This window comes from Prionailurus viverrinus, chromosome A2 (assembly GCF_022837055.1).
Source record: "Prionailurus viverrinus isolate Anna chromosome A2, UM_Priviv_1.0, whole genome shotgun sequence".
Lineage (NCBI taxonomy): Eukaryota > Metazoa > Chordata > Mammalia > Carnivora > Felidae > Prionailurus > Prionailurus viverrinus.
The window spans coordinates 122,916,376-122,943,375 of NC_062562.1; the positions used below are offsets into that span (position 1 = coordinate 122,916,376).

At 41.2% G+C, this 27,000-nt stretch overlaps 1 long non-coding RNA gene across 2 annotated transcripts in view; it reads left to right on the forward strand.

Moving 5' to 3' along the window:
- The first annotated feature begins 451 nt into the window (after window positions 1-451).
- Window positions 452-27,000, forward strand: part of LOC125161317 (uncharacterized) — a 63,660-nt gene continuing 37,111 nt past the window's right edge. For both annotated transcript variants that reach the window (XR_007150535.1, XR_007150536.1), the window contains exons 1-2: window positions 452-558; window positions 2,401-2,455. This is a non-coding gene — a long non-coding RNA (uncharacterized LOC125161317). The remainder of the gene's footprint in view (window positions 559-2,400; window positions 2,456-27,000) is intronic.

Consider the following 27,000-nt stretch of genomic DNA (forward strand, 5'->3'; position numbering starts at 1 on the left):
GTGCTCTGTTCCAAGCTGGATGTGTGAATCCTGGGTCCCAGAAGAACAGCTTATATGTGACTTTTCAATCATTACCTCTCGCCTTCCCTACTTTCCTAACTCCCTTACTCTTCCCCCACCCCACCGGCTGCCTTTTCGGGCTTTGGTCCTCACCGCCGACCACAGTTCCACTCCTTATAAGAACCAGCCACTAGATGGCGCCCGCTGTTCAGATTACAACGCTTTCCTTCGAGACCTCCACGGGTCCTTGCTGAGAAGGCAGGGTCTGAAGTTGGCTTCTCCGCTCTGCCACCCTCTATCTCAGTCTCTCACTTCTCTCCCCGTCTTCTCGCCCTATCCTTACCCCATTTAAAATTTTGCCTTCTTCCAGCAGCACGTTTGCATGCGTGATTTTGAAGCAGAGGAATCAAGTGCGTATGCGCGTGCGTGCGTGCGTGCGTGCGTGCGTGTTTGGTATGGAAAGGCGGTGAGCCGGGAGGGAGAGGGAGTTTGCAGGTACCGCCAGAACTTTGGCTGGTCTCTCTAAAGGCACAGATTTAACTCCGGGCAAGAAAGAAGGTACAACAGGGGCGCCTGGGTGGCTGGATGGGTTGGGCCTCTGACTTCGGCTCGGCTCAGGTCGATTTCATGGTTGGTGGGTTCCAGCCCGTAGTCCAGCTCTGTGCTGACCGACAGCTCGGAGGCTGGAACCTACTTCGGATTCTGTCTCCCTCTCTGCCCCCCCCCTGCTAATGCTGTGTTTCTCTCTCTCAAAAATAAACAGACATTAATTTTCTTAAAACAAACAAACAAACAATATATATATATATATATATATATATATGAAGAAAGTACAACTGTTTCCTGTTCTCTCACCAGCGTCCCCACAGGGCTGTCCCACAGGCACCTCAGCCTACCGTTTCAGAGTCTGAACCCATTGCTTCCTTCTTTCCATCCTGCCGCACCCCAATCCATTCTTTTTTGTAGCTCCCTCCTCGTTCCTTACAACCTTATAACCCAATCATTTCACCGACAAGCCATCCAATTTCCTATATAACTCTCACCCTCCCACCCACCCTGCTACCACTTAATGTGGCCTCCCTTCATCTCTGCCTGTTCAGTGCTATTCTTGTCCCGGTGCACTGAATGCTGCTGCTGTTTGCTTCATTACCTATGTGTTTCAATATAGCAGCGGCCCTAACGCTGGGGATACAACAGAAGCATTTAAGCTGAAATCTTAAGGATGAGTTGGAGGTGGCCAGGTAAACGGGGGTAAAGGCCTTCTCCATAAAGCAGTGGTTCCTAACCAGGCACCCCTAGATTTTGCAATGTCTGTAGACATTTTTTTGGTTGTTACAAGCAAGAGTAGGTGCTACTGGCATCCGGTGGGCAGAGGCCAGGGATACCGATAAACATCCAACAACATACAGGACAGCCCCACCACAAAGAATTATTCAGCCCCAAAATGTCAATAGTGCGGGAGTTGAGGGGCGCCTGGGTGGCTCAGTCATGATCTCACGGTTCGTGAGTTCCAGCCCCGTGTCAGGCTGTGTGCGGATAGCTTGGAGCCCGGAGCCAGCTTCGGATTCTGTGTGTGTATATTTCTCTCTCTCTCTCTGCCCCCTCTCCCACTCATGCTCTGTCCCTGTCTGTCTCTCAAAATAATAAATAAATATTAAAAAAAAAACAGTGCTGGGGCTGAGAAACCTTGTGACAGAGGAAGCAGCATGGGGTGAGGGAACATGGCTTTTTGAGGAACTAGGTGAGTTTTGTTATGGTGGGAAGGCGTGGGGGCGGGATGTGGCTGGAGACTGGAGTGTGCGGAGTTGCACTCAGGAGTTTAGACTCTGTCCTCAGGCCAACAGAGAGTATTTGCAGCCCCTGGAGCCATTGGACACTTTGTTCTAAGGGTCATCGAGAGCCACTGGGGCCTTGGAAATAGTGAATGAAAAGGCATAGTTTCAGTCCCGGGTGTCAACCAGGCATCCTTGTCCAGACCTCTGTAGAATAAATATTGCTGTGCCATGATCCTTCTGAAATACATTGGAAGCAGTCATATTCATTTTTTTTCACTAAACAAATGAACAGATTAATTGAAATTCTGTATTAAAGCACTCTTCTAAGCTGTTCATAAAGATTTTTACTTTTATCCCCCCAACACCCTTATACAATAGGATCTTTAAAATTTTGTTTTTATTTTTCCTTTTTAAAGTTTATTTTAGAGAGACAGCGAGTGTGAGCTGGAGAGAGGGGCGAAGGGAGAGGGAGAGAGGATTTTAAGCAGGCTCCAGGCTCAGTGCTGAGCTGAGCCAGGGCTCCTGGGATCATGACCCGAGCCAAAATCAAGAGTTGGATGCTTAACAGACTGAGCCACCCAGGTACCCCTAATTTTGTTTTTAAATCTTGCTTTTTTTTTTTCAGATAAGGACACAGAAGCTGTGAGAGGATAAGTCATCTCCCAAATGTCATATTGCAGGTAAGTAGTAAGGTCAAGATTTTAGCCCTGAGCTGTAAGACACAGCTCAAGTTCTTCACCATAAGCTAGACTGTCACGATACTATTTTGCCATATTTCCAAAGAGTAGTGGGAAATCAGTAATCATCCACCTTTTGTATATTTCCATTAGCCTTGAAAACAGAACATGGATTTCATGTCCTTTCTTGGAAAACTTTGCCATATGTGTATTTATTCTTAAATAGTACAATGCAATAATATTTTGAAAGAATTTGAAAAAAATCCACACACCCCAAACACTTATGGTCATAAAAAATAAATGATGAAAACAAATGAATTAAGCATTGTTTCAAAAACTAGGAAGCAGTAAAATACACCCAAGAAAAGCAGAAAAAAAGAATTAAAAGCAGAAATCAATAAATTGGACAACAAATTTTTTGGAAATTCTAAATCCATGCGTTCCTTATTTGAAAAATTAGAGAAGTAGGTAAACTATTGCACAATCTAATTTTTAAAAAGGGAAAACACAAACTCACATATTCAAAAAGGTAAGGTAGAACTAATTACAAAACCGAAGGAAATTCAAAGAATCAGAAAAATGCCATCTTTGCTCAATATTATGGAGATGCATTTGAGCAGTTACATGAAATTGGTTGATATTCTAGGAAAATGTGAAGTAACACAATCAATCCTAGAAGAGTTAGAAAATATATAGGCAAGTATAATAGAAGAAATAGAGAAATTTGCCAAAAAGCTACTGTCAGTTCCCACAAAAGGCTCCAGACCCAGATGGTTTCATGGAAATATCTTATGGTACCTTTGATGGGCTTGCAAGTCCAATGTTGTTTAAATGTCTTGAGCAGAGAATAAGACAAAAAATCTCCTACATTTATTTTATGGTGTGAAAAGCTTTAATATCAACCCTGTCAAAGATGAAAGTGAAGTAGAATATTACATACCAATCTTTATTTTGAATATTGATGTGCAAAATAGTAAACAGAATTCAGTAGCAGATTAATGCAAATAATATTCCACAACTATTGCATGTTTATTCTGCAAATGTTAGAATGTTTCACAATTAGGAAGTGTGATGATTAATTTTATGTGTCACTTTGGCTGGAGTACAGTGTGCAGCTGGTCAAAAGGTATATATATGTTAAGTTTTAGGACATACTGCCAAATGCTTTTCCAAAGATGCTGTGTGTACAACTTACGTTTCCCCCAACGGTGTAAGAAACTGAATAGTGCGTTATTTCCTCACCAATGCTTGCTACTATCAATATTTTAATGTTGAAGTTATTCTTGTAGGTATATAACTATATTTCATTATGGTTTCAATATTTATTCCTCTGTTAAATAATGACATTGAGCATCTTATATGCTTACTTGGACATTTGGATGTTCTCTTTTGTCAAGTGCCTGCTCAAAGCTCTTGTCTGTTTTTCTATTGAGTTGACGGTCTTTTCTGTATTGATTTGGAAGTGTCTTAAAAATATTTTCTGGATACAAATCTCTTGAGAGTTATTATATTTTGTAATATCTTCTTCCATTACATGACTGCCAATTTCATTCTTGTGATATAGTCTGTTCATGAATAGGAGTCCTTAATGTTAATGTAGCCCACCTTACCAGACTTTTCTCTTATGGTTAGTGCTGTTGACGTTCTAGTTAAAAAATCTTAGTCCACCTCAAGTTCATGAATATGTTTCCCTATGTTATCTTTTTGATGTTCCTTTAAAAATCATTTATGTGTAAGTTTCATGACTTTTGATTTATCTCAAGATTATACTTGTGTATAATGTGAAGTCAAGGCCTATATTCGTTTTTCTCCATACGGCTATTCAATTGACCTGGCACCATTTATTGACAAGACCACCCTTATCCCCGTGTTCCATGGCACCCCTGTATTAGTTTCCTATGGCTACTGTAACAAATTCCCACAAAGTTGGTGAGTTAAGGCACCAAGAGAGAAATTTATTCTCTCACAGCTCTGGAGGCCAGAAGTTCAAAATCAGTGTCACTGGGCTGAAATCAAGGTGCTGGCAGGGACACACTCGCTCCACAGGCTCTAGGGGAGAATCTGTTCCTTGCTTTTTCTAGCTTCTGGCGGCTGCCAGCATTCCTGTTTGTGGGGACATCACTGCAGTCATTGCCTCCATCTTCGTGTGACCTTCTATGTGTGTGTAATTTCCCTTTGCCTGTCTCTTCTAAGGACACTTGTGATGGCTTTTGGGGCCCATCTGGATGATTCAGGATAATCTCCTCATTTCATTGTTAATAATCACATCTGTAAGAACTTTACCATGTAAAGTAATGTTCACAGGTTCTAGGGACTAAGACTTGGTATCTTTGGGGGAGCATTTTTTAGCCTACTACAGTCACTAACCGTCATATATCAAGAGTCCATATATATGTGTCCAGACTTTCTATTTCATTCCATTGATCTGTTTGTCTCTCTTTGTGCTGTTATCATATTACTGTGATTTTATTTTATAGTGATTTTATTATATATCTTGATATCTAGTGATGTAAGTCTTTCGGTAATTCTTTTTATTTTTTCAGGATTGTCTTCTTTCCCCCTTTTGCTTTTCTTTATAAATTCTAGAATCAGTTGTCAAGGCTGATTGAATGAAATTCCTTTGTATCTATAAATCCATGTGTGGGGTAACTGGCATTTTCAACAATATCATCTTCTAGTCAATGAACATGGTGATATTAATCCATTTTTTAAGTTTATTTATTTTGAGAGAGAGAGAGAAAGACAGAAAGAGAGAGAGAGAGAGTGTGCACGCATGCAGGCATGAGTAGGGGAGGGGCAGAGAGAGAGAGGGAGAGAGAATCCCAAACAGACTCTGCACCATCAGTGCAGAGCCCCATGTGGGCCTTGAACTCACGAACTGTGAGATCATGACCTGAGCCGAAAGCAAGAGTCGGACACTTAACAGACCTAGCCGTCCAGGCACCCCTCACCCATTTGTTTTTTAAGAAATATTTTTCAGTAATGTTTTATAGTTTTCTGTGAAGAGATAACATTTTTTAAAATGTTATTTCTGGTATTTAACTTTTGGATAGTTTTTGAGAATATTTAAAAATTTTATTTTCCAGTTTTTGTTGCTTGTTTAAAGAAATAGAGTTAATTTTTGCGTAAAACAACCTTGTTAAATGTCTTTATTAAGCATTATAAATTATCTGTAGTTTAAAAAATTTTTCTGCACATAATTATGTTGTCTGCAAATTCTGACTTACTAAAATGCAACATACCTTAGTACTTTTACCATTCTTCTGTTAATGCAAAAACCATAGAATTATATATTTTGATTTTACATACCTATTAATCTCGATCAGGTTATTATTTTTATATAATCAGTACTTATTTAGATTCACTCTCATATGGACCTTTCTTTTGCTCTTTATCTTTTTCCTACATTACCATGATAAATCTGGGATGGTTTTCCATAGGTCTTTGGCATTCCATTTATTGTAGGTTTACTGAATTTTCTGTTTTTCATTTTTGTTTTTAAGTATTTTTTCTGGGAAAGAATTCAAGTTTAACAGTTATTTTCTTTCAGTGCTTGAAGACGTTCCATTGTCTTCTGTATTCCATTATTTAAATGGAGAAGTAAGCTGTAATTCTTATTTTGCTTCTTTGAAGGAAATGTCTTCTTTTTCCTCTGTTACTTTCAACACATTTTATTGTCTATTCATATTTTTTCAGCAGTTTTACTGTGAAAATTGACTGTGTTTTATCTCTATATTTTCCTGCTTGGGGTTTCATATTTCTCAAAACTGTGGCTTGATGTCTTTCATCAGTTTTAGAGACTTTCTGTCTGGCATTACTTCAAATATTGCTTCAGTCCCATTTGTTTTCTACGTTTTCTCCTAGACTACGATCCTACATATTAGACTTTTTTTCCCCATGTCTTTCATGTCTCTTACTCCATTTCTTCCTTCTTTTTCAAGCTTAACTTTTGATATTTCCTTCTTGTTTATTGCCAGTTAACTAATTTTCTCTCCTTTCCCCATCTGTATCTCCATCTATATATGTGTGTGTGTGTGTGTGTATATTGCTGTTAGATACATCAGTTAAGTCTTTAATTTTAGTTTTTCATTTTAAATTCTATTTTTCTTTTCTTTTTCGGGGGGGCGGGGCAGAGGGAAGGGGAAAGAGAAAATCTTAAGAAAGCTCCACACCCAGGGCAGGGCTTGATGCGGGGCTCCATCTCACAACTGTGAGATCATGACCTGAGCCAAAATCAAGAATCAGAAGCTTAACCACCTGGGCCACCCAGGTACCCCTTAAATTTGATTTTTCTATTGTACAGCTTATATTCTCTAATGAAATCCACCATCTTGTCATCTAATTTCTTGAACAACAGTAATCACTTATTTTAAAGACCATATCTTAGGGTGATGAGGGGCTCCATGATGAGTGTGGAGCCTGCTTAAGATTCTCTGTCTCTCCCTCTGCCCCTCTCCCCTATGCACACACTTTCTCTCTCAAATTAAAAAAAAAAAAAAAAAGACCATATCTGATGAAGTCAATATTGAATCACCTGTGGCTCTGGGTGTGTTATCGCCCCCCACCCCCCAAGATTTAAACCATCTGTTGTGTTTTTTTAATGTTTATTTATTTTTGAGAGAGACAGACACATACACACAGAATGTGAGGGTAGGAGGGTCAGAGAGAGAGAGGGAGGCACAGAATCCGAAGCAGGCTCCAGGCTCTGAGCTGTCATCACAGACCCCAGTGCGGAGCTTGAACCCACAAACCATGAGATTGTGACCAGAGCTGAAGTTGGCTACTTAACCGACTGCACACCCAGGCACCCCTAAACCATCTGGTTTTATTTCCTGATGTAACAATCATTTTTTATTTTAATCCCTTCATTGAGCATGAAAACACTTTGGAGATGCTCTGGTTGGTGGTATCTGTGCCTAGGGTTTGTTTTGCCTCTGGTAGAAAGTTAGGGTGGAATACAATCATTTTAATCCAATCAGATGTTGAGTTAATTTGAAGTTGGGCTCCAGTCTTTGTAAGGAATGTTTTATTTCCTTTAAAAAAATTTTTTTTTCTTAACGTTTATTTATTATTGAGAGACAGAGAGAGAGCACAAGCAGGGGAGAGGCAGAAAGAGGAGGAGACACAGAATCCGAAGCAAGTTCTAGGCTCCGAGCTGTCAGCACAGAGCCTGATGCGGGGCTTGAACTCACAAACCGTGAGATCATGACCTGAGCCGAAGTCGGACGCTCAACCGACTGAGCCACCCAGGCTCCCCAGGGATGTTTTATTTCTGATTCATCCCTATTTCTGCAGTATATGTTGTTGAGGGCTCTTAAAAGAAATCCTGGAGTGTTTACTAGGGTTCCTCCTCCAATTATTTCCCCTAAGACTTGTAAGAATGCAGGAAATCTTTGCTCAGCCTGTCTCTTAGCCACCATTTGTGAACCATCAAATTCCTTGATCAGAAAAGCAGTTTGAAATAAATGCCTATATCACCTCTTTGTAATTCTTTCTCCCCAGAATCTTGTTTTTCCAAGTCTTCACTGCCTTTGTAGTTCCTCAACATCTTCAAATACATATTTAGGAAACATATTCACAAGCATCTCTAGTGGATTTTAGTGGGACAGTTGGTCTGAATCCAGCTACTCTGTCATTACCAGAAGCATAAATCTCTGATTACTTATCTTAACTGAATGTACAGTTGTCCCAGAGGAACTTTTTATAAGAGAGAGAGGAATAGTAAGGGCTCTGTGTGAAGCTAGGTGAAAATTTTCTTATGATGCAGGGCTTGGTACATAAGTTCACTTTTATTTCCTTTCTATGAATTGGATAAATATATATGGGATTTTTAGTTTTCCTCACTGCTACAGAGAAATTATTTATGATTTTTGTGTTTATGTTTCTCATTCTTCTCTTTACATTACAAAGACTTCCAGGGAAATGAAAGAAAAAATTCTAACTTTATAATGCTATCTTCAAATTGGAAGTCTAATCTCATTTTCATTTTAAATGTATCACTATGGTTATTGTCTGGAACATTATTTCAAAGAGCAAAAGATTGGCATGAACCTAAATGTAAATGAATACAAGATGGTTAAGTAAATTATGATAAATTCCATATATTAAGATATAACCATTAAAAATAATTAGGTAGCTTTCTATGTAATGACATGGAACTATTCCAAGAGGAATTGAGCGAGAAAATCAAGGTGTGGGAAAATGTGTGTGCTGTTACTGTTACTATTTGTGTCAAAAAAAATGTGTATGTATTTTTTATAATGAATAAGTTGTCTTGGGAATACTGTATAAGAACTATTAAAAATTACTACTTTCTAGAAAAATTACTTCTAGCGAATGCAACAAGGTCACTGGGAGACAGGTCTCAGATGGACATTAACTTTTTAATGCATAACCTTCTGTATCTTTTGAATGTTGTACTGTGGGCATGTGTGACCTATTGAATAATAGAAATAAAATATTTTTTAGAAGAAAACATTCACTTTGATGTATTCTAATGAAATAGTCTTCACTTGGGGCGCCTGGGTGGCGCAGTCGGTTAAGCGTCCGACTTCAGCCAGGTCACGATCTCGCGGTCCGTGAGTTCGAGCCCCGCGTCGGGCTCTGGGCTGATGGCTCAGAGCCTGGAGCCTGTTTCCGATTCTGTGTCTCCCTCTCTTTCTGCCCTTCCCCCGTTCATGCTCTGTCTCTCTCTGTCCCAAAAATAAATAAAAACGTTGAAGAAAAAATTAAAAAAAAAAAAAAAGAAATAGTCTTCACTTGTGGGCATTACTGTACTACCTATTACCTTCTATTATTTTTCTATTAATATACATATTCCATGTAGCTATAATAAGATAACTTTATGTTACTTTTATATAACTTTTTTCATATTTTTATAGTGTTCAAAAGTATTATTTTAAAATTTGGCATAATATTTTGTTTAGTGCATGTACCATAATTTACTTATCCTTTCCCTAGCGTTGGTCGTTTGTATATTTACATGTTTCCGTATTATGTGTAACATGGTGATGAGTATCTTTGTGAATGTGTATTCATTTGGTTTCCATAATTAGCCCTAAAACTTTATGGTTATTTGGTAAGGCTGAATGAAAATAAAATAAGCCATCTCTGGAATAGAAAAAGGTTAGAAATGATTATGGATGGTACTTTGAGTTACCCATGATAAGCATGGCAATTTTCGTTTATTCTAGCATTGTCTATATGGACAAAACAAACAGAATTGTTGCTCTTTAAATATACATACAGTGCGAATTGAACTCTTAGGAAATAATGCACTTAAAGAATCATTAATTATTACCTAATTACTTGCACCACTGTGGCATGGACAGAAAAGTGCTCTGCAATGATGAAGTTGTCAATTATAGTTGATAATTAAGGGGCCAGGTGCATGTTTAACTTAACAAGATAAATATATGCCCAGATGTTGTTTGTCTGCTGCTTCATTACCAGGTAGGTTAGAAGATTTTCATAAACTAGAAAGACTATTAAATGCATAACCTTGCTACATCAAGAAATCTTTAACAAATCTGTTACTCTAACCAATATTCATTTAAGAAGACTGTTCATCAGACTTCCTGGAGAGCTGAAGAAGTATGTGTATATAATACCATATTTGCAGATTCTCAGTGAAATGGCTATTTGAATATAAAATAGGGCAAAAATACAACAGAATTGGAAATTGGAGAAGATGCCTCTTCATGCCAGAAATACGTAGGAATTGTATACGAGATTGAAATACCAGATTGAAAGAAGACAACAAAGACTCAGTTCCTGTGGGGAACATTCCAAGGAACCCAAGAGCCTTGGATATCAGAGGTGAAGATTCTGGCAGATGTATAGTAAAATATCCTAAGTTGAAGGAGAGAGACTGGGAAGAAAGGACTAGCTGCAGAAAATATGGAAGTCAGACCAGATCACTCCTTGTATTCGTCTGCTAGGACTGCCGTAACAAAATACTGGACAGGATGACTCAAACAGGAAGACCTAATTTCCTTAGAGATCTGGAGGCTGGAAGTTCAAGATTAGGGTACTGGCAGGATTGGTTTCTCCTGAGACCTCGCTCATAGGCTTGCAGATGGCTGCATCTTGCTGTGCCTTCACATGGCCTTTTTCTCTGTCTGGGTGCCTCTCTGGTGTCTCTTCTTCTAAGGATGCAGTCACATTAGATTAGAGTAACCTGGGTGAAGGATATACGGTAACTATTTGTACTATCATTTTTTGCAACTGTTCTGTAACTGTAAAAATTATTGCAAAATAAAAAGTTAAAATTTCTGTGTCCTGTATTCTTTTTTTTTTTTTTTAAGTAAGCTCTACGTGGGTCTTGAACTCACAACCCTGAGATCAAGAGTTGCATGCTCTACTGACTGAACCTGCCAGGGGCCTGGTGTTCTATTCTTGAAGACAGTTTGACCAGATATAAAAAATCTGACTCATTTTATTTTCTTAAGTGTGTAAACCTGTTACTCTTTCGTTTTCTGGCATATTACATTACTGTCAAAAATAAAATGATTTGATTTCCTTTCTCCTATCAGGGACTTAGTTTCTTTGTCTGAATATCCAAAAGATGCTTTATTTTATTTTTGTTAAAAGTTTGATAAAACCGCTAGTGTATGTCTTGCCTTGGCCATTCTGGGAAAATTTTTAGTATGTTCTTTTAATATGAATTTTACATTTTTAAATGAAATTAAATTAATTTTAATTTAATGTTTCAGTAAAGTTTTCCCCAAATTCTTATTTTAAAAAATAAAAAAAAAATTTATGTTTATTTACTTTTGAGAGAGAGAGAGAGAGAGAGAGAGAGAGAGAGAGACTGACCCGAGCAGGAGAGGGTCACAGAGAGGAAGACACAGAATCTGAAGCAGGCTCCAGGCTCTGAGCTGTCAACACAGAGCCTGACACAGGGCTTGAACTCATGGACCACGAGATGATGACCTGAGCTGAAGTCAGACGCTCAACCAACTGAACCACCCAGGAGCCCCTAAAAATTTTTTTAACTGTCCAGAACAATTGAAAGCATATCAATGTGGACATCTATATATACTTTGTCTGTATTTACCAATTGTCAACATTTAACTACATTTGCCCTATATCTGTCTATAAGTGTGTTTTATTTATTTATTTATTAATTATTTATTTATGCTCAAACTTTTGAGAGTATAAAATGCATTGAAACTGGGAGCTACTACTTACTTAATTATTTGCACTTGTGAAAAAAAGAAAAATGGGGGCACCTGGGTAGCTCAGTTGGTAAAGCATCCAACTTTGGCTCAGGTCATGATCTTGCTGTTCATGGGTTTGAGCCCCACATCGGGCTGTGCTGACAGGTCAGAGCCTGGAGCCTGCTTTGGATTCTGTGTCTCCCTCTCTCTCTGCCCCTCCCCTGCTCACCATACTCTTGTCTGTCTGTCTCTCTCAAAAATACTAAACATTAAAAAAGATTTAAAAAGGATAAAAAAAAAATACGAGGTCTGTCTAAAGAGGTCTAACCAAGTTAGACTGGCAGTTCTTAATAGTCAGTGGTTATTATTCTGGGGCCATGAAATATATTTAATATATTGTTCATAATACCATCATCCTCTTACTTAATCCACATAAACTTAAGTAAATATTGGACAAATTTTCAATTTCCTTGGCTTATCAAGTAATAATAATCCAGAAAGCCAGTCATTTATAGCTACCATTTATTAAACATTAAATATTGAAGTGACATTAGATTACGAGATTTCATAGACTGAGAGATTATTTATTACAAGATGTTTGCAAGGCAAGTAGTATTCTCCTTGTTTTTACAGTGGAACACACAGAAGCAGATAGTTAAGTAAACTACAGGTGACCACATATTAATAAGTGATAGAAAGAGGCTAGTGAGTCAAGTCTGTCTGAACCCAAGCCCTGCTCTTTCCACTACAGAACACAGAGTATTGGGAACTCTCAAATGCACAGCCTGGACAAAACGTCTAACGGTCTGAATGACTCACATGGGCCATCTGTACTGGTTGAGATCAAGGGCTGCTTTCAGAAGCTCATTACTCTTTATGTGGCACCGGCATCCCCTAAAGCCCACCCAGTTCTATGGATATCGGAAAAGAGAACGCTCCTTACCCAAGGAGGGTCCTGTGTGAAAAGTCTCCATGCAGCTTGACTTTCCAGCGGACTCATGTTTTGCCCCTTCTGATGGAGGCCTGGAGTTTTCCTTCTCAGTATCTGACGTTGGCACGCTCTGTGTGGCAGGCACCCCTGCCGGCTGCCAGGTTCCAGCATACATAGGGCTCTACTTGAAGTAATGGTCCTGATTGGACCTGATTTGGGTGGGAACTTGATTCAGTAGTGTGACCTCCAGGAGAAAGAATATGGCATTGGATAATTCTGTCCTCGTTTTGGGGATCAGCATATCACCTACATACTTCCTTATTTATTTTTTCAGAAAAAGCCATTTTATTGAGGATTAATTTGCCTAGTTGTATTTTGGCATCTCCCTTTTTTTGTTCTTTTCTGATTATTATCATAATATATATTTAGTATAAAAGTGCCAATAACACAGAAATATATGACAGAATGTGAAAGTTTCTTTCATTAAAAAAAAAAAAATCAGGGGCGCCTGGGTGGCGCAGTTGGTTAAGCGTCCGACTTCAGCCAGGTCACGATCTCGCGGTCCATGAGTTCGAGCCCCGCGTCGGGCTCTGGGCTGATGGCTCAGAGCCTGGAGCCTGTTTCCGATTCTGTGTCTCCCTCTCTCTCTGCCCCTCCCCCGTTCATGCCCTGTCTCTCTCTGTCCCAAAAATAAATAAATGTTGAAAAAAAAAAATCACTATTTGTTGGGTGCTTATCATGTCCCATATACTTTATATACACATACCCTCACTCATGTTTTGCAACAACTCTATGAACAGGGATTAATATTCCTATTTTGCAGAGAATGAAAATGAGACACACAGATGAAATCAGCTTTTCAGAAAGTCTACCAGGTAACAAAAACCATTCTCTTAATCATTGCACTGAACTGCATTTAATTCTTGCTTGGCTGGCTTGTAAGCTTTCACACTTTGGCTCCATTGTGGTCTTTTCTTCACACGATCTTTATTAGAATCTTTTCTCCTCTGTCTTTGACTTCAATTGTATCTTTTTTTCTGATGACACGTACTATGGGGAACTCACTGGCTAATAAGCTAATAAGCTTTTCAAGAGCATTTACTTACATAGCTGTGGTGCCTATAGCACGGGCATGCCTAACAGCATAGAGTTGCTAGGCCGTAAGTCTCCATAGAATCAATACATGAATGGACAGAGTTTTAACCAACGGGCTCTTTTTTTTTTTTTAATTTTTTTTTTTAACATTTATTTATTTTTTTGAGACAGAGAGAGAGCATGAACGGGGGAGGGGCAGAGAGAGAGGGAGACACAGAATCGGAAGCAGGCTCCAGGCTCTGAGCCATCAGCCCAGAGCCCGATGCAGGGCTCGAACTCACAGACCGCGAGATCGTGACCTAAGCTGAAGTCGGACGCTCAACTGAGCCACCCAGGCGCCCCACCAACAGACTCTTTTATGCATTATCTCACTTGGTCCTATTAGACTAAAATAAACTCTGTTTTAACGGGGCAATGTATACCATTCCACTGCTGAATTTGAGTCCTGAATTTCATACTGTTAATTGCTTACATAAAAATTTAATAAGAATAATAACATTAAGAGGTTAGGATGTTTTATGTGCTGCCTAAAGAAGCCTAATGTTACACACACACACAGTGATGTTGATTTGTCTTCCATTGTCCTCTGTTTTTATCATTGCATGTGGACACTTTTCTCTCTTGCCCAATTTAAAGCTCTCTGGCTCCATTCAGAAGTATCTTGGGGCATCTGGGTGGCTAGTAGGTTAAACGTCTCACTCTTGATTTCAGCTCAGGTCACGATTTCATGGTTTGTGGGTTCGAGTCCCAAGTTGAGCTCCGTGCTGATGGAGCCTGTTTGGGATTCTCTCTCTCTCTCTCTCTCTCTCTCTCTCTCTCCCTCTCTCTCCCTCTCTCTCTCTGCCACTCCCCCATTCACACATGCACACTCTCTCGCTCTCAATAAGTAAACTTTAAAAAAAGGAAGTATCTTTCCCAAAACTTCTCCTTGGTTTGCATTGGATGCCCTCTGCCTCATTCCAGTAGTCATCTTGACATTGTAAAATGTACCTTAAGAATCTAGTCCAGTTGGCCACTTCCCCCAGCCTCTTCTGTCTCCCAGAGCCAAAACTCTCTAGGGAAGAAGTGATGAAACACCGCCTGAACTCTCCTTTCTTTTCTACTTGGGTACCCTTGCTTTGTACCCCGTGTGTCTCCTGGCTTTGTATTTATTTTCTGTGAACTTGTGTAAGTGGGCACAAGCCAGGGGTTCAAAGAACTTTGGTAGCTTTTCCTTCAGAGGTGGCTCTGTACATGCTGTCAGAGGACATTTTCATCTCTTTAGGGTCTTCCCACAGGCCCCTTCTTCTGCCTTCTGCCCCCCTTAGACCTTCACCCACCCTGTGGAGGGTTGCACTCACCACACCCTGTGCTCCTTTCGGACTCAACTATGATCACTGGGGTGTCCTGACTTCAGATCTGTCACTAGTTTGCAGTTTGACCTTTCAGAAGTCGGTAGACCTTCCTCGACCTCCTGGGAATTGGAACTCACTTCAGAAAGAGAATAGTGAATTGAGAATTGTAGAATACAGGTCTCAAAAAAAAAAAAAAATCAGCAGCTAAAAGAGCTAATTATGCCAGTGTTTCTCCACCCATTCTGTTGATGAAAGAGCCTCCAAAACCATTACCTGTCAATCCAATCCTGCAGATAAAAGACTTCCTTTGAAAACAGTCATCCCATGAAAATCTGAGAGCCAGTATCAATATTTATTAGGGGACACACACCCCTCCTGTCCTGTCGTATCATGGATTTACAGTACAACCAGTTATCCTGGGCTCCCTAAGCTCTTTCAAAAATTGTGCTAAAATTAAACCTGTCGGCTGTTCCTTGGGAGAATCACAAAGTTGCAGACTGTTGTATAGCTGACTTGCCTGCAAAAGTATGGAAGCAGTTTTTCTTTTGTGTATTTTTGAATTTCCCCTTGGCAAAATATTTCTTCTTGTATTCCCCCTGCCCCTGTGGTTGCTGGTTGTTAGTATCTGGAAGCCAAGTTCCTCTGGGAATGGCTGACACATTGTTCTGCAACTACACAGGTCAAAAGGGAGTGAGAGGTGCATGTTGGCCACTGAGTGGAAAAACAAAACAAAACAAACAAACAAACAAACAAAGATTAACAGTCACTGGAAGCCATGCCTGAAGGAATAAGAAACTTACAACTGCAAGAGGAAGAAAGCTTTTTAAAAATTAATTTTGGAGAAAGAGGAGGTCAATTGGGAACGTTAAAAAAGCTTGATGTCCAGAGTAAGGAGCAGCAAATGGTCCGTGTGAGCTGAAATTAATGCCACAACAGGTTTAGGAAGCACTAGCATGGCTTTTCCCTAGAGGGAAATATAACAATCACTCCGTCAACAGTCAAGCGTTTTGAGCTGTGTATTAGAAACCATACCTATTTTTAAATCCTCAAGAATTTTCTAGGAAGAAGAATCAAAGGCATTGTTTGTTGAATGAGTGAATGAGTGAATAAGTAAATGAATGAATGAATGAGGGAATGAGGGAATGGAACAAGGATGACGATGTTCCCTCTCTGACCTGGTCAGACTGCACCTGGAATATTGTGCTCAAACTGAAGGACCATTGAGATGGTGACCACATGGGAGCCATGTTATATGAGGAATTTGAAAGAAACAGGAAAGTTAGCTTTCAAGAGGGGACCTCTTGAGAGTCTTAATGAATTAAATTAAGAACTGAGCAGCAACTTGGGGCCAGGGACTGTGCATGGAATCTGGGATGGGTAGAAGATAAATACAAATATGTCCTGCTTTCTGGACACTTCTCTTGAGGGAAGGAAAAGGAGACTGACTCTGCATGCTTCTAAAGAGCAAGGTAGGAATAATAGTGGCGGCTTTAAGACAAAATTTCAGTTTCATAAAAGGAAACGGATCTTTATAAACTGAACTGTCCCAAGTTAGCAGGGGTTATGTTTGAGAGACAGCAAGCCTTCCTGCTGTGGTGATTCAAAGTAGTTTAGATGACAAGGAATTGCAGATGTCTTCTAGACTCCTGTAGGGACAGGATGACCACCTGTTGGGCTATTCTTGGACTGGATTCTCTATTCCCTTCCACCTCTCATAAGTTCTCTCTTTTTTTTGAGTTTATTGATTTATTTGAGAAAGGGGGGGGGGAGGGAGGGAGGGAGGGAGAGAGAGAGAGAGAGAGAGAGAGAGAATGAATGCCAAGCAGGCTCTGAGCTGACAGTGCAGAAACTGTGAGACCATGACCCGAGCCCAAACCAAGAGTCAGATGCTCAATCGACTGAGCCACTCAGATGCCCCATGTGTGTCTTTGAATCATAAGATTTGGGAGAGGGGAGATGATAGGGTAGCCAAGTGAAAAAGGGAGCATAGTTTGAGTTCATTGAAACCTAAGTAATAATAGCGAACTTCTACTGAGAGTTGGCCAAGTCCTTGGCAATGTTGGGCAGCACCTAGCCTATGAGGCAGTACTGTTTTACCCTCTTTTCCCAGCTGAGAAAACAGCTCAAGTACTGTGCCCAAAGAGCCACAGCAGTTCAACCAGCATGGAACAGAGTTGTATGCTCCGGCCTCCGAGCCGTACTGCCTTACTTACTCACACGTTGCCTTATTTCTCGACTCAAACCTGTGCTTGTATGCCTCCCTGGAATGATACCTGCAAGGATTCTGAAGAATGCATTTAATTTTGCTACAACTCGCTTAAGCTCCTGTGAATGCATGCCAAATGTATGAAACTGTGGGAATGTGAGGAACTAGGAAAGTTATTTAGAGCAAGGATTCTCACCTGACGTGTGTGTGTGTGTGTGTGTGTGTGTGTGTGTATTTTCACATGTCACTCTATGAAGGAATCCGTGGCTTTAATTACATTCTTTTAAAAAAATATATTTTATTTATTTTGAGAGAGAGAGAGAGAGAGAGAGAGAGAGAGAGCGCATGCATGCATGCAAACAGGAAAGGGGCAGAGAAAGAGGGAGAGAGACAGAATCCCAAGCAGACTCCTTGCTGTCAGCACAGAGCCTGATGTGGGGCTCAAACTCACAAATTGTGAGATCATGACCTGAGCCGAAATCAAGAATTGGTTGCTTAACCGACTGAGCCACCCAGGCGCTCTGAGCTTTAATTACATTCTTAAAGGGATGACCTATAATCTCACAGAAGTTTAAGAAATACTGATTTAAGGCCTTCTCAGGCTTCTGTGGAGAGAAGAGAGAGCCTGTCCAGATATGAACTTTTATTCACAAACAGGAATCAGCTAACTTAAGAAAAAACAAAACAAAACAAAATCGCAGCGATTGAAGTTATTAAACCAATTCGTTCTGTTGTAGGAACCATCTAGATTTATCCTTTTGGGATTCACTTTGCTAGGTATTTCAGACTCTGTGAGGAGGCATTTAATGGATGCATCTTTTTCCCTAAAGGAAGTTGGGAGCGCAGGAAGAACACAGGAACTTAACTCAGCTGGGGAAATGAGGATTGCTCCTTGGCTTTTCTTCAACTCCTCCCCTAGGGTTTTGCAATATTCAGCAGGAGAGTCTCTGAATGATCATTTTGTTTCCACGAAACTTCATTTCTCCCACCTTCGATCCTCGCCTGATACCATCCAGCATCGCACAACAGTGAAAACAAAGGCAACAAAATGGAAACCAGAGAGATCCCAGGCAGTCAGATTTCCAAGTCGAAAATTCATCTCTGTTTCTGAGCATCCAAAGAGGCTCTCAGCACTCTTGCTGAATGCTTCTGACAGCAAGGTAAAACTCTCCTTGCATAATAACTACACGCTCCTTCGTGCTATCTGTGAAGATTGTTCTTTGGCACAAAACTTTTGCAAAAGCTATTGGGAGAAGAGGGAGTTTGATTTTATTCACTAGTCTTATGTTAAGCATTTAATGATGATATTCCCCTTATTTCTATTAAGGTATCAAAATACCATTTGTCTTCTTATTAACAGTCCATTCTCCTGCAGGAAATGACTCCCCCAAAAAGAAAGAAAATCAAATACTTTCAGCTAATGAAGATCACTTCTGTTTTGACTTAGCTTTTTTTTTTTTTTTCCTTGCCTAATTTTCACATCTGCTATGGAAGGATGGTCCCTTTGCCTAAGTGTCCATCACCACTCTATATGGACTTGCTGAGGTCTCCCTTTATATGTACCCTGTTTTGGGGTTTCCAGTATAGTTTTTGCAGATTAAGGTTTCTTAGTTGTTATCAGCAATACTTTTGGATATGTCAGCCTTAAGGCTGTAGATCAGTATGTATTGGTTCTATTGATCACATCAAGGTGCCAATAAGGTAGAATGTTATAATTGATATGTGAACAGTTATCACAGTTTATAAACCACTTTCATATGCAGATCTCTTCTAATTTTAATGAAATGTGATGTCTTGGGGGAAAAATCTGATTTTGCCAGCAAAATATTGCATCAGATGATGGTCTGTGGAGAACCCTGATACCTTATGTCTGTGTCTGTGTCTGTGTCTGTCTCTATCATCTGTCTGTCTCTCTCTTTGAGACTGTGTCTCCCTTGCCACTAGTGGGACCTCTTTTCCACCGAGAAGAGAGTTGCCCCACATACTCACTCGAGATGGAGAGGATTCCAAGTCTTGATCCTGCTCTACTTGCTATGAGCCAGAAGGTCAACTTGTCTCCTCTTGACTCTTTTTTCAGGTTGTGTCAGTTTCACAGAGGAGTGGCCATATTCATTAAATGTGGGCTTAACCAGTTTGACAGGGGGTAGGGAGGGAGTAGCCTGTGGTTTGCTCCGTAGGCCAACAATGCTAATAACAACGGAAAGCACGTAAGCTCCTATGGTATGGGCATATGCTCTTACGATATGGGCAATTACTTTTCTTTACAACTCTGATTTCTTTTTAATAGCCTTTATTTTTTAGAACAGTTTTAGATTTATGAAAAAGTGGCCAGTGTAGTACAGAGTTCCCATCCACCCCATACCTGGTTTCCCCTATTACTAACGTCTTGCAGCAGTATATTATATTTGTTATCATTAATGAACCAGGAATGGTACATAATTAAGTAAAACCCCTAGTTTATTCAGATTTCCTTCATTTTTACCTAATGCCCTTTTTCTATCCTGGGATCCCACTCAGGCTACCATATTCCAGTTAGTTATTGTACCTCCTTAGACTCCTCTTTTCCGTGACAATTTCTCAGACTTTCCTCGTTTTCAGTGACTTGACAGTTTTGAAGAGTAGTTGTCAGGTGTTTCGTAGATGCCCACTATTGGAATTTATCTGATGTTTTTCTTACGATTAGACAGGTGTTATGGGGATTTGGGGAGGAAGGTCCCAGAGGTAAAGTTCTGCCTTCATCACATCATTTCAAAGACACGTACTATCAACATGATTTCTGACCACTCATGTTGACCTTGATCACCTGGATGATGTAGTGTCTGTCAGATTTCACTACTCTAAAGTTACTTTTCCTCAAATGCACTATGTGCAGCCCACACCTAAGAAATAGGGAGTTGGGTTCCCCCTCCTTCTATATAGACTATTTGAATTCTTCTGTATAGGAAATTTGTCTCTTTCCCCTCAGAAATCCCTTTTCAAAAGTTATTAAACACAACAGTAGCAAAGTTTTAAAAGGAAGATGTACCGTCATTTCTCTACAGTGTTACTAAACTGTCCATCTGAGGTACGTATTTTGCATCCCTCACTCCGCACACCGAAAATTCAGGTATGGCTACAGATGTGCCAGGCATTGGGCACAAAGCTGAAGGGAGCAGTCTGTACAGCTCCCAGTACGCGGAGAAAGGTTAGAAGAATCACTGCTGAATTCCTAAGTGGGATCCGAACCCCCCAGGCAGCCCCAGCCCAGGCCGGTGGAGGACTCCACGCACAGTCCTCACGCTGTGACGAAGACTGATAATGCACAAGCCCCACCGAGTGTGCTCTGCGGGGCCCAGGGTGAGCATGAATGCCTCCCCCTGGGGACATCTCAGGAGGTCCTAAGTGCTCAACGGTGGAAGGACACCTCAGGAAAGGGTGGTTGGCCGGAAATGCTTTTAGAAAGATGAAGTTGGTCCTGAAGAGGAGGTGAACGGGAGGGAGGTGGTAGGTGGGGCTGGCGAGGCCCAGAGAGAAAGAGTGTGCGACAACTGCCCACCCTCTCTGCCCTTTGTCTCAGCTTTGTTACTTCTCACTGCAGGGATGCGAGGTGGGGACCTCGGGTGAACAGAATGGACATAGTCATGCTCCTCAGCTCGGGACCATGAATGTCACTGGTCCATGTGAGATGTCTCGCTTGGTTTGATTTTGTTTTTTCCACCCATTCATCCTTCCCCCCAGTCTCCTCCTCCTTGTCCTGTCCACACCCACGCTGTATGTTCAAGCTGTGCCCTTATGATCCAATTTCCCAACACTTTCAATTTTTTAGCGGTTAGTGTTGTTTTGGATTTCTTATTTTGTTTCAATTTTTTTCATCAATTTTTTTATTTGAGTATAGTTGAATCACAATGTTACGTCAGTTTCAGGTGTACCACATAGTGACTCAACCTCTCTACAGGTTATGCTGTGCTGACCACAGGTATAGCTACCACCTGTCACCATACAACACTGTTACAATATCAGTGACTCAGCTGTACCTTTTATTCCAGTAGTTCATTCACTCCATAATTTGAAGCCTGTACCTCTTACTCCCCTTCACCTATCTTGCCCATCCATTTAAAAATTTCTATAATAGTCGTAGCATGCTATAAATATAACCATTTTTACTTTTGCAATAACTTTTCTTTTTCCTTTATTTTCACTCAATATTAATTTTTAAATCTATCTGTGAATTTTTCTTTACCCTGCTTTTTGTTCTATTCAGGCCTCCAATGGTTTGGATGGGACCTGTCCACACTGGGATGGGCAATCTACTTCATTTAGATTCAAATATTAAGCTTATCCGGAAATACCCTCACAGACATACCCAGAATATATTTTTTAAATGTTTATTTATTTTTGAGAGAGAGTGTGTGCAAGCTAGGGAAGGGGCAGAGAGAGGGAGACACAGAATCCGAAGCAGGCTCTAGGCTCTGAGATGTCAGCACAGAGCCCAATGTGCGGCTTGAACCCACAAACTGCGAGATCATGACCCGAGCCGAAGTCAGACACCCAACCGATTGAGACACCCAGGCGCCCCCAGAACATTTTTTTAACCAGATATCTGGGCCCCCCATGGCCCAAATTGACACATAATATTAACTATTAGAGGGGCACTTGGGTGGCTCAGTTGGTTGAGTGCCTGACTTCAGCTCAGGTCATGATCTCATGGTTCGTGAGTTCGAGCCCCACATCGGGCTTGCTGCTGTTAGCGCAGAGCTCTCTTCAGATCTTCTGCCTGTCCCCTCCACTCCCCTGCTCATGCTCTCTCTCTCTCAAAAATAAATAAACATTAAAAAACAACAAGAAATAAGCATAAAAAACCATAAACAATCGCTCTATCAGAAAGAGAGAATGGTGGTGGGGGGGAGCAATCCATTTAATTATTTTCTAGCAGTGTGCTCTGTTGAATGTCCAGAAGTTAGGACATTGGGGCTGTAGGAAATGTAATTCAACATTGTATGCAGGACAGCTGTAGATAATATTTAAATGTAAATAAAAGTTATTGATTTTCAACTTTCAGAGTGGGTTTATGGACAAAGAATGATGTTTGCAGTTGCAGAAATTAATGGAAATGGTAATGAAAGTAGCAGCAAGTCGAGTGCAAGTTATAGGGTAGAAGGTGTAAGGGGAAGAGTGTTAGAAAGAATGGGAAGTGTGCCGATACCCTCTTTGTGTTTAGAAGGGAATGAAGATACCGAGTCATGTCGATGGAATAAAAAATAGAGTCATGATGTTGCACAGCATCCCAGTTATTCTCTCTCCCTTTCTCGAGGCCTCAGTGAAATGGTCATATAGGAATAATCCCGTGTACCAAAGAGAGAAAAAAAAGAGATTAGCACCAAACAGTGCTTTCAGTAAATGTGTGGATAATGAAGATGTGGAAGCCCTTCGATGGTTAAATAGAGCAGGGAAGCGATAGCTCCAAATATCCAGAAGGGGGCCCTTAACACCAGAGGGCATCAGTCTGCAGGCCACAGACCTAGAGGGCCTGCGGGAGCAGATGTTAAGGAACAAGAATAAGAGTTGATGTGAGTGAGGAGGAAAGTTGGGGATGGTGACGTGGAGAGGGAGTATTTAACCTGAAATCTGTCCAATGCTTTCTCAATGGAGGCATTATTGGCATTTTGTGCTGCTCAAATTTTATTTTATTTCTTTTTAAATGTTTATTTAATTTTGAGAGAGAGAGAGACTGTGTGAGCTGGGAAGGGCAGAGAGAGAGAGAGAGAGAGAGAGAGAGAGAGAGAGAAAGAAAGAGAGAGAGAGGAGAGAGAGAGAGAATCCCAAGTAGGCTCCATAACTGTCAGCACAAAGCCTGATGAGGGGCTTGAACTCACAAACCATGAGATCATGACCGGAGCTGAATCCAAGAGTCAGATGCTTAACAGACGGAGCCACCCAGGTGCCCTGCTGATCAAATTTTATTAAATGGGACACTCCTATGAATTTTGGCATCCCCGGCCCCTCCCATTTAATGCTAGTACCAATGATTCCCCAGTTATTATGGCAATGAAAAATGCCCCTACTTGTTTCTAAATGAAAAGGGGGTACTGCTTCCATTTAAGAATCACTGGAAAGAATGCTGTACTGATCCCACAGCCTTTTTTTTTCTGCTCAGAGGACAAGTAGTCTGAATTTTTGCCTCCCTCTGTCCCTGGGCTACATGTCAGATGTCTCTCTAAAGAAACTGGGTAAAAATCTCTGAGGAGAATTCGGGTTGCAATGTGGATGCCGGTGCCAGCTTGTTACCAGCTCGTGGTAATAGACTTCTGTCAGCAACAAGCCCCAGCCCTATGCATAGAAATAAGCAGATTTTTCTATTCTTGGAAGAGACGTAGTGATGGTGGGATGGATAGGGAGATGTATACATACAGCAGCAAAAAAATGCATCGCCCAGCTGTACTACCAGCTCTCGCTGGGTATAAAGATAACCAGCAACATGAAAACAAATACCATGATAGATCCAATAGGATAATTCTCCTAGAAGAAAATGGTTAAACCAGGGAATATAAGAAAGTAAAAAAAAAAAATCCTCTACTTAATGTCCTCAGAAAGGTTCAAGAAGGTTCTGTATCCATAAAATAGATATAGTAGGCTATGGGAAAAGGAACAATCATAGAATAAGAAAGAAACGAAGCATTTATTTCCCAAAACTAAAATTTCAACAGAAGAATTAAAAGGTAAAGTTGGAGAAATTTCCCCTAACGTGAAAACAAAAAACAAACAAAAAAAGATAAACAAAGGTATTCATCCTGGGAAGTACAGTATCTGACGAATACAACTTCCATAAGATGCTTCTGTGAATAGATGTTCTATAATATTGATAGAAATAGATGAATAGAAATCAATCTGTGTGTAAAGAAATTCTTCACGTGGTTATTTTGAGTTAGAAAGGATTCTCCTCTCACTGCCTAGAATATCGGTATTAGGATCTCAAATTTGGTCTTCTCCCTTTGGCGATCTGAGTGCTCCTGAAACCCATTTATCTTAAATACGATCACAGCCAAAGCAGTTCTGGGGTGTAGACAGGGAGTTCTCTCTGTTAGGAGGCCAACCCGGCACAGCACACCTGCTCGCGGTACCTGGATGGGTCGCTAATGGGAACTGGAGCCCACTTCGCCCTCCTGCTCTGGGGTGACGCCCTCAGACACCTCTTTTCCAGAAAATGATCCAGCAACTTCCCTTGGATATTCATCTGGATTCTCTCTCCTTTCAGACAGATCTCTGCTCAAGTTTTATCTCCTAAAAGAAGCCTGCTCTGATCATCTGAGCAAGGACAGTCCTCTCCTACCCCATCATCTCTGCCCGCGTAGCCAGCTTTACTTCTCCGCATATAACTAACTGCCTGTCATGCTGGTGTATGTTTTTGGTCCTCCCCCCAGGAATGCATCTTTCAGGAGGCCCAGACTTTGTCTTTTTGTCCTGGTATTCCTAGCACTTGGCACACTGGATATGGTTACTAGATGCTATTATTTGGCATTCTTTATGCGGGGACACCGCAAGGGAGCTTCCCCTGTATTTTTATATTACAGGGAGCCTCTCCTTCTATTTTCCACTTCTGTGGTTAGCTCCTTGCTTACTGGAGTCATCGTGGGAGCCAGAATGGCTGGTGAGGGCAGAAAAAGTGCTGACAGAAGGGCAGGGATGCCCCAGTTGTGACTGTGGGATTATTTTAGCCCCAAACGCTATCGTGATAGCAAGTTCTACCCTCAGCCCTCCAATACGTTCAAACCACGTGGCTGTATAATGTGCCGGGGTTCAAGCTCTTGGGAGTGGAAGTCTTTGAAGCTAAGAGAGAAATTTATAGAATTCAGATCGTACACCATTGTTCAGCTTCAGTTAAAAATGAGTTAGCAAAACAAAGTTTAAGGTTCCCAACTGAGCATTTAAAATAAAAATAGAATTTTTCAGGGAGCATAACACCTTTCATTTCAAGAAGGGATAAGCAAACAATGAGCCTTTTCTGAGAAATGACATGACAGAGCAATCCAAGGTGGTTGTCCAAGGTGACTGGAAATTTCTATGAGAAACTAGAAAATCCTAGCTATTGATAACCTCCTTGCTCTTGCAATACTGAGAGACAGTCAGCAAGGCATGTGCTTGGCCACAAATACTTTCTAAGTCCTCATGAATCTAAGGGCTGAGTGGAAGGGGCTTTAGAAAAATTTCTTATTGTTTGTTTACTTATTTTTGAGAGAGAGAGAGAGAGAGAGAGCAAGCAAGCGAGTGCAAGCCGAGAAGGGGCAGCTCCATATCTTGAAAGTTTATTTCCATGTATTTTTGTAAGTTCAAGGGAGGTCTTATTTTTCTACCATGTTGCTCATTCCATCATTGACCCATAAATGAGCAGTTATAAGAGTTACCACTAGCGATAAATCTTGTGAGTAACCCAAGTCATACATTTGGGAGGGACAACAATCAGAGCTCTAAGTCACATGATATGGAAAGTTGTGAAGCCAGAGCAAGAGGCTGAAGACTCTCCCTACTGTTTTCAAACTTGGTGGGCCTTTGCACATGCTGTTCCTACTCCTGGGAATGACATTCTCCCAACCTGACGACCTGGTCTCATGGGGGGTCTGCCCAGATGTCACTTGCACTGTGTAGCCTTCCTGACCACTGTTTCCCCCCAGATGGAGTTTGTTGTTTTCTCCCCAAGTTCCCAGAGCACTTTTTTTCCTGATTCTATTGTAGAAATGCCACATATTGTAAAGAAGTGTTTATCTGTTTGTCCCCTTCATTGGATCATCAAGTCATCAAGGGTAGGGAGCCAAGTCCTCTTTATTCCTGTGTCTCCAGTGTTTTTAGCACAGTGGCTGGCCCAGAAAGTGAACAAACGTGTGCGGTCAGTCATCTATAACATATATTGATCAGCCATCGCTCCAATTCTGGGACCAAATTCTCCCATGGCACAGTGTGCTAACCTTGGTCTGATGATGCCCCTCTGCACCTGGAGGAGGTCATTGCCGCAGGAGTCTTCTGCACCTGGAGGAGGTCACTGCCACAGGAAGCCTCTGCACCTGGAGGAGGTCACTGCCAAGGGAGTCCTCTGCACCTGGAGGAGGCCATTGCGGCAGGAGTCCTCCTCTGCAGATCTCTTGGATAGGATTGCATAGAGCAGCCAAGGTGGCAGAGGTCACCCTGGCTCCTACTGGTATGATTGATCATCACTACTGGGTCCACCGCTGTATGCTTCCTTCCCATTCTGGCGACTTCCTAGCAGACCCCAAAGGCTTCCTCTTCAATCTGCTCCAGATGCAGAATCATGGTTTGACAGGAAGCTTGGATCCACTTCTTGGTGCTTTCTGCCCGTCTTTGATGACACACGCATTCTGCTGAGATCAACCATCAGCAGCATGGAGATGCTCTTCCTGCTCCTTTAAATTAATTTGCCCTGCTGTTCTGAGTCTCTGCCTTCTCAAAAGAGTGACCAGATGTCTTTGAGTGCCTCTGGCAGGCTTGGCACCCGAAGACACTGCCATCCCTCCCAGGATACCTCCATCGGGATGCCAGGCCAAGATGCCGGAACAGCTCTCCTGCTTGCCTGAGTACAGGGACTTTTCCAACTCTGTCTGAGTTCTTAGATGTCTGCCTAGGGCCTAGGAAATCTGCACGTGTTAATTTATCAACAAGCCTTTAAAGTAAATTAACAAAATTTGGCTAAGATCATCTTGTCATGGAGTGGAGATATAATTAGGTCAAGCTCCTTCTTTCAGAACCCCGTATCATGTGCTCACCAAAGCCATGTAGAATACATCCAATGTTAAGTGGCATCGTGCCTGGGATCAAAGGCTAAGGCACCCTCCCTA